Below are 6,691 nucleotides of genomic sequence, written 5' to 3'. Positions count from 1 at the left end.
GTAATGTTTGCTATGCATGCGGATTTGCATGGAGGTAGTCTTGCATGCTTCTGCCCAAGAGCTTGGCACCTTGCTGCAGTAACTTGAGGTAGGGGCTTTGCTTGTAAGCCAGGTTGCTATCTCCAGGCTCTTGTGTTCAAATTCAGTGCTTTATGAACCAGGTTGGTATCGTGCTGTCCCTTTTGTAACTCTGACTTGAGAAGGGCTGTTTGTCCTGTGACTGCTGGGGCCTGATGAGATCTGAGACCTACAAAGAAACCAATGTTATCTTTGTGAGTGAGCTCTGGTAAGTGAATCTTGCACCTGAAATGGGAGCATTGTCACATGGTTGGGGGCAGGTCCTGGTAGGGTGAAGTTCTGAAAACCATACACTTATAACCAGTAAGTGGGGATGCTTTTGTTTCCAAAATGTCAGTGGCTTTTTCTGAGCAAATGAGCTGCTGGGTTTCTCTGGCCAGAGTTTAACCATCATCTTGTTTCTGTTTCTGCCCTGACACATTGATTGCAGTGATTAGTGCTGCCTTTGTTCTTTTATCCCACTGCCAGAGTGGTGTGTGTGATCCAGTCCAGTGACACACAAGTGGCTTACTGAACAACAGGGTGTAGCAGTTCAGTGGTGATTGATGCTGGGATAGCTTGCATGCTTGATGTATCCAAGCTCAGAAAAATGTGCTTTAGTAGCAACAACTGCATTGTAGGTGTGTTGGTAGACTGTTAGTCACTGTGCCTGTCCTGTTCGTTGTGCTATATTTAAGATAACAGGAGAATTCTGTCCTTTGGGATGCCTGTGAAGTGAAAGCAGAGTATGCATGGTGTTCAGCTTCAGTCATTCTCCGTGTTGCAATCTTAATTGTTGCAGTGAACCCCGACCTTTTCTTCTCAGCACTGTGCGCTTCTACCACTGCTGTCACTCTTGTTGCACGTAGTGTGAGAACGAAGGCTGCTTGTTTTACTGCTGTGAACTGGGCAGTTCTGCCACTCCCATGTTACAGATGGCACACAGGGATGGATTCTCCCTCTAAGTCAACAGGAACACTTAAAATACCTTTGTCTTTTAAACCCTTTGGCTCTACTTGCCAGGGCTGTGTTGACCTGTCTTCTGTTTTTTCACACATTAAAAAGGCTACTGTTCTGCAAGCTGCTGAAAGACCCTATAGCTGTGGAAGCTGTGAAGTCTGTCTTTCTGTAAATAAAACAAAGCTGGCAGCAGTGTGAATGAGAGGATGCTTTTCTGACCATTAAATAGAAGTTTGTCAAGGGAATTTTCTCTTAAGGCTTCTCTGCTTGTTTTCTTTCTGCTTAAGCATTCTGCATTTCAGAGCATGTTTTCTTCTGAAACTGTACTTACTCCGTGCCGGAAGGAATTTTGTTTTAACCTTGCCTTTTTTCTTGTATTATGTACGCATATAAGCCATGTAATTTTATAATTTGTGTTCTTCCATAAATCATCTTTGAGGTGTGGTCAGTGGCTGAGGCATTTTTCTTATTTAAAACTAGGTTTATTTTTGTCTGATATAAATTCACAGCATCACGGAATTGCAGAGGTTGGAAGAAACCTCAAGAGATCATCAAGTCCAGCCCCCCAAACTGTTGATCTTTCAGCAGAAGCTTTTCCTCCCGTTGTCAGTCTGTGCCATTAAGGATATATCTGGAATGAAATTGTGTGCTTGGCAGCTGAATTCTCAGCACAAAGAAGTTCCTGGTGTGATGCTATTGGTCCTTGACACCATAGAGAAGGGAAAATCCCTTGTGTGAGCACAGGGCTGTTTTCAAAGGTTTCTGTCTCGCTAATCCTTTGGTTGTACATAAAGCAGCCTCTCCAGTAGAGGTGAAGTGTAACTCCATGCCATTACTCCAAGCCATGGCTGTATCTATACTGATGATATCCAACCTAGGACTTTCCTGTTCAATTCTCCTTACCTGTGTATCACTGCACGTGCAGAGTGCAGTTGGGTGTTCATGGAAGGATGCCTTTGCTAGCTGTACCTACAGCTACCTGCCAACCCATCAGAGGAAGGCAGGCAGTTTGCTGGAGCATTATCACACTCCGGATAAATACTGGGGGGCTTTATGCTGCTTGGTGTGGCAGCAGAGGCAAATATGGCTGAGTAATGCTGAGAGCAGGTGATATCTGTGATGTGGGCAGTAATCATGGGAGCAGTGCGGTGCTGCTCAGGGGGAGGCCGAAGCAAGACCCAAAAACATCAGCATCTCTTCCCAGTCTCTTGTCTACGTTCACGTTTCAGTGCTGGTGAGGTGTGAGGGGTTACAGTACTGGCTCACAGATGAGCTGTGCGTAATTAGCATCCAGTAAGTGAAGGCACATGAGTTGGGGGACAGCTGTGCCCAGAAAAACTGGCAGCTTCCAAACACTGAATGAGTTTAAACATTGTTAGCCTCAGGTGAGATCCAAAAAGTAACATGGAAACCCAATGATTTAAGAGACTTTATTTTTGCAGTTACTGAAGGGTGGTGAGGTGTTGCAGTTTACTTTTTGCCTATAGAATGGAGAGAAGTGGCCAACAGCCAACGGCTAGAGGTGGGTTCTTTATTCACAGCCTATGGACTGTGACAACACCAAGAGTAAGCAGAACTGTGGTCCTAAAAATGCAAGGCGTCCTCTCCAGTCTGCATGAATAAATGATGGATGAAATGGCTGCTGTATTGTAAATGGAATTTATAATGTTAACAATATAATACAGTCTCTTGCCACAACGAGTCCATTCCCAAGTCGTATATTAGGTCTCCTTTCTTGTCTTTAAGATGCTTGGGAAGGAGCCAAATGCGTTATTCTTTAATACAAATAAATGTAAGCTAAGCAGAGCTGTATGTTGAACGATGCTGATACATGAGACCTCCTGGCCACATGTGCCTGATTGCTGAGGCCTCGACTAATTTGCCACCAGCTCCCACACAAACGATGGTAGAAATGAAAACGAAGGTAGGCTGAGTACATTCAATGCAAAGAAAGGGCAGAAAACTTGGTTGTATAGCCTGACAGGCTGCTCTGTTTTGTTCTGATTTCACTGCTTCACCAAGCAAGATCTCCGTTCTTGGCTACGAAGTGCTTCCCATCTCTTTACTTTAATCCCTGAAATTGCATGGAGTGGGGTGGAGCTCTTGGACCTCGGTTGTGTTGTAGGCCAGGAGAAAACAGCAGTGTGGCAAAAACAGGTTATCTTTAGGCTTTCCTCACACGTCTCACCCTGCAGTGAAACTTGTTATGACACCTAGAGGATCAAAATGATAAAAGGAGCCCTTAGGACAGTCTGAAGCTCTTCTCTGCATCTGAAATCAGTGTGTGATTTCTGCACGACAGTGGCCGAACGCCCCAAATCTCTGCCAGGAGTGCTGAGAAGATGGCGATGGAAATCTCTTCAGAACCCAGATTTCTGACAACACTGCTCAGCTCCCTCCTTAAATTTATTTGGGATGCTTCGTGGAAGCTGATTATGGAATAAAAATGGTTGGTGAGATTGTTGGCACTTTCTGCCACTAATGGACTGCTTTTCCACTGGCCTGGTAGGGTCACAAATCACTCTCAGAGATGAGAGCTCCCCATCTTTAAAGCGAAAGCAATGGAGAACCAGCATACCTGGTAAATTCCTATAGGCAGGATTTCTTTCATTTCTGTGTCCAGCTCACATGGAGGTGTCACACGTCTGTTTGTTGAGCATGTAAATGTGCATAAAGCCCAAGTGCTGTAGACCTCTCTACAGCTGGGTCTGTCCTCCATCACATCAGGCAGTTTTTGTTGTCTGAGGCTTTTGATTGCATGGATTTCAGTACTTTCAACAGTTAAAGAAGAATTTGAGGTAAACAAGTAAAATCAAAAGCTCTACTTGTACTGTTTGAAGAGGTCACCTTTTTTGCAGACAGCAGTATAATCTAAAAACTTTTTTAAAGGAATCAAATGCTGGCTGCTGACATGAAAACCTCTTGAAAGAGCACAAGTGGCTTTCCTTGGAAGGAGAAGTGCCTGTCAGCTCACCCTTCTACTAGTGAGGCATCGAGCTCATTGGACAGCTTCTCCATTAATGCACAGACATCTCCATCTTAAGAAGAACTTTCAGGTCTGCAGGTACTTGCTGTGCTGGTTTCTTTCTGTATGATTTCAATAATGCTTGATTCTCTTGGTATAAACACCTGTGTGCTAACAAATGTCTAGCTAATGGGTTTGCAGTGCTGAAGCTCTCTGTAAATTTACATTATTCTCTTAAATGCCAGGTTTTGTGAGAGTGATTTTTTTTATTTTCTTGTCTTGCAGGGGTTTCTGTTTTGTGACTGTAAGTTCTCCAATGCAACTGGGCTGGTGAGGCAGTACCTGGAGCTGCACCGAGTGGGGCTGGCTTCATGGAGGAGCTTGAATGTGCCATCTACTGCCCAGTCTGCAACCACAGCTCCCTCTTCTAGCTCTATTGAGTGGACTTGTGTTTTGTTTCTTGGTTTTCTTGCCCTGCCCACCACCTTCAATGTTTTTCAGGTGTGCTTTGATACAGGACACAGCTGCACAGGATACAGCTACTGGAGGATTAGCACTACAGGTTTCTACTTATGCATGCAGTTCATCAGGCTTTGCTTGAAGAGGCCTAGGGACTGAACACCACGGTACTTGGGGTTCATGGGGAGGTGGGGCCGTCTCTGGAATGGACTTAGGAAGCTGGGGATGTTTTGTCTTGAAAACAAAGAAACCCCAACAAACGGCACCCGATCAAACAATCGAAACCCTTCAGCCCCTCATAAAAGCTTGGTTTACTGGTACATCACCCTCAGTAATCTTGGCTGTTCTGAGCCTTGTTGTGCTCTTCTGTGGTTGTTTTCTGTGGGAATTCAGTGCTGCTGTTGCTTGGCATGTTCCCACCTGCCTTTCATAAGTGTGCTTTTGCAGAGAATCTGCTGGCTGCAGTTCGCCTGGGATATGGCTTTGTGAAATAGCAGATTTTCCATTGCTTAATCTAATTTGCTAGAGAAAAACACTAGTGCAGGGAAAGGAGAATGTGTGCTTCACCTTCCAGAAATGTCGTTAGAGACCTTGATCTTGTTACAGCCTGTTCTGTGCTATTACTTGTAAGAACAGTAACACATAAGGATTTGAAATATATCTCAGTAAGAAAGTAGAAGGAAAGAGCAAAGTGTCAATGGCAACAGACAGCAAACAGCTGCATTAAAGGGAGGAAATGCTTGTGTCAGCCCACTCCCTCAGAGATCAGATCTCAGCAGGGTGAATTTGACCCTCCTTGCTTCTGTAGTAGATTAACTGAGTCCTGTGACCTACCTCTGTGGTGCTCCTCAAAACAGGCACCAAATTCCTTTGCTCGGTATGGCTTTGGATACGATGCAATTAAAGTTGTGTTGATGCTGATCCCGTTATTTCTCGTCGCTGTCTTTGACGTGCTTGACTGTATATTGCTTCCTCCACGCTGATTCTCTATGAGAATCTCAACACTCAAGTCCTAGGTACTTAACTGAAGGGCTCCTTCTGCCAAGGTGCAGCATGGCCCCATCTCTGGGGGAGAACATGGGAGGTTGGGCAGCTGAGATCCCCTGGAGAACCACCCCTGGGCTGCCCAGCATTCTTCAGCTGCAGGCTCATTTGGAAATGGCATTTCCATGAGGCTGGGGCTTAATATATCGTTCATTGTCTACAGCTAGTGGTGCAACCTAAGTTCAGCAAAGTAATTAGGAGAAATAATTAACGGCTCTCAGTGATGAAGCAACGTCTCTCCCTCCCTTTTCCCTCACCGTTGGTGCACCTTGCCAGTGACTCAGAAAACACAAGAGGACGTTATGAATCAAAAAAATAAGTTTTTACCTGTAATTAACTGTGCACACAGAAAGGAAAACGTGGCAATCAAGCAGCAATTGATAGTTGCTTTACTGTAGGAGGATACACCATAATCAAACGCTCATGGCAAAATGTCCCTTTAACTTGTGGTTCCTTTATAACGTTTACTTCAAACAAAAATAAGTCTCTACCAAAAAGAAAAAGAAGAGGATTTGAACCGTACACTATACGGAAATGTGTGGATAAGACACTGCCCTCCTCACGCTCCGTACGCCTGATGGCCCCTGTGTTCTCTGTAAGTGCAAGAAAACAAAACCCGGCAATGAGATACAAAATCAATGCAGCAACTAGAGCTGTAGGCAACGGTATGTGAGCAGCCAGGCCCGGCTGGCGGCGGGGCTACACAGCGGGATGGAGCAGAGTCCCCTCTTCCCTCCCTCCCTCCCTCCCTTCCCCTCCCTGTGGTGTTGCAGGACTCTGATGTTATCACGAGAGGCTTTTTTGAAACGGGACACTAAGAGGGAGGGAAGAAAAAGAACACCCCAACCTCTACCAAAGTAAATAAATCATTAAAAAAAGAAAAGATTCTCGCTTGGATTGCGGCACTGTGGCACCAGGGCCCCGGGTCGCCCTGTGCGGAGCGGGGAAGGAAGGACGGCCGTATCTGCGTGGCTCTGCTGCAGTCCCTGCGTCGCTGCTCAGCCATCAGCTCTGTGCTGCGGCCGCCCCGCGTGGTTCCGTGGTCAGGAGTCAGCCCTGCTTTTCAGCTGCTTGAAAAGTGGCCAAAAGACATTGTGCAAGTCTTAGTGTGAAGGAAGGCAGAGGAGCTGGTGGGGAGATCCACCATTGCCTTGCACTCCCTGGACCCTCGGTGCTGTGCCTCGGCTGGGCTCCCTCCTGCCGGCC

This window comes from Tetrao urogallus, assembly GCF_951394365.1.
Source record: "Tetrao urogallus genome assembly, chromosome: 19".
NCBI lineage: Eukaryota > Metazoa > Chordata > Aves > Galliformes > Phasianidae > Tetrao > Tetrao urogallus.
Note: the sequence above shows the minus strand (reverse complement) of the source record.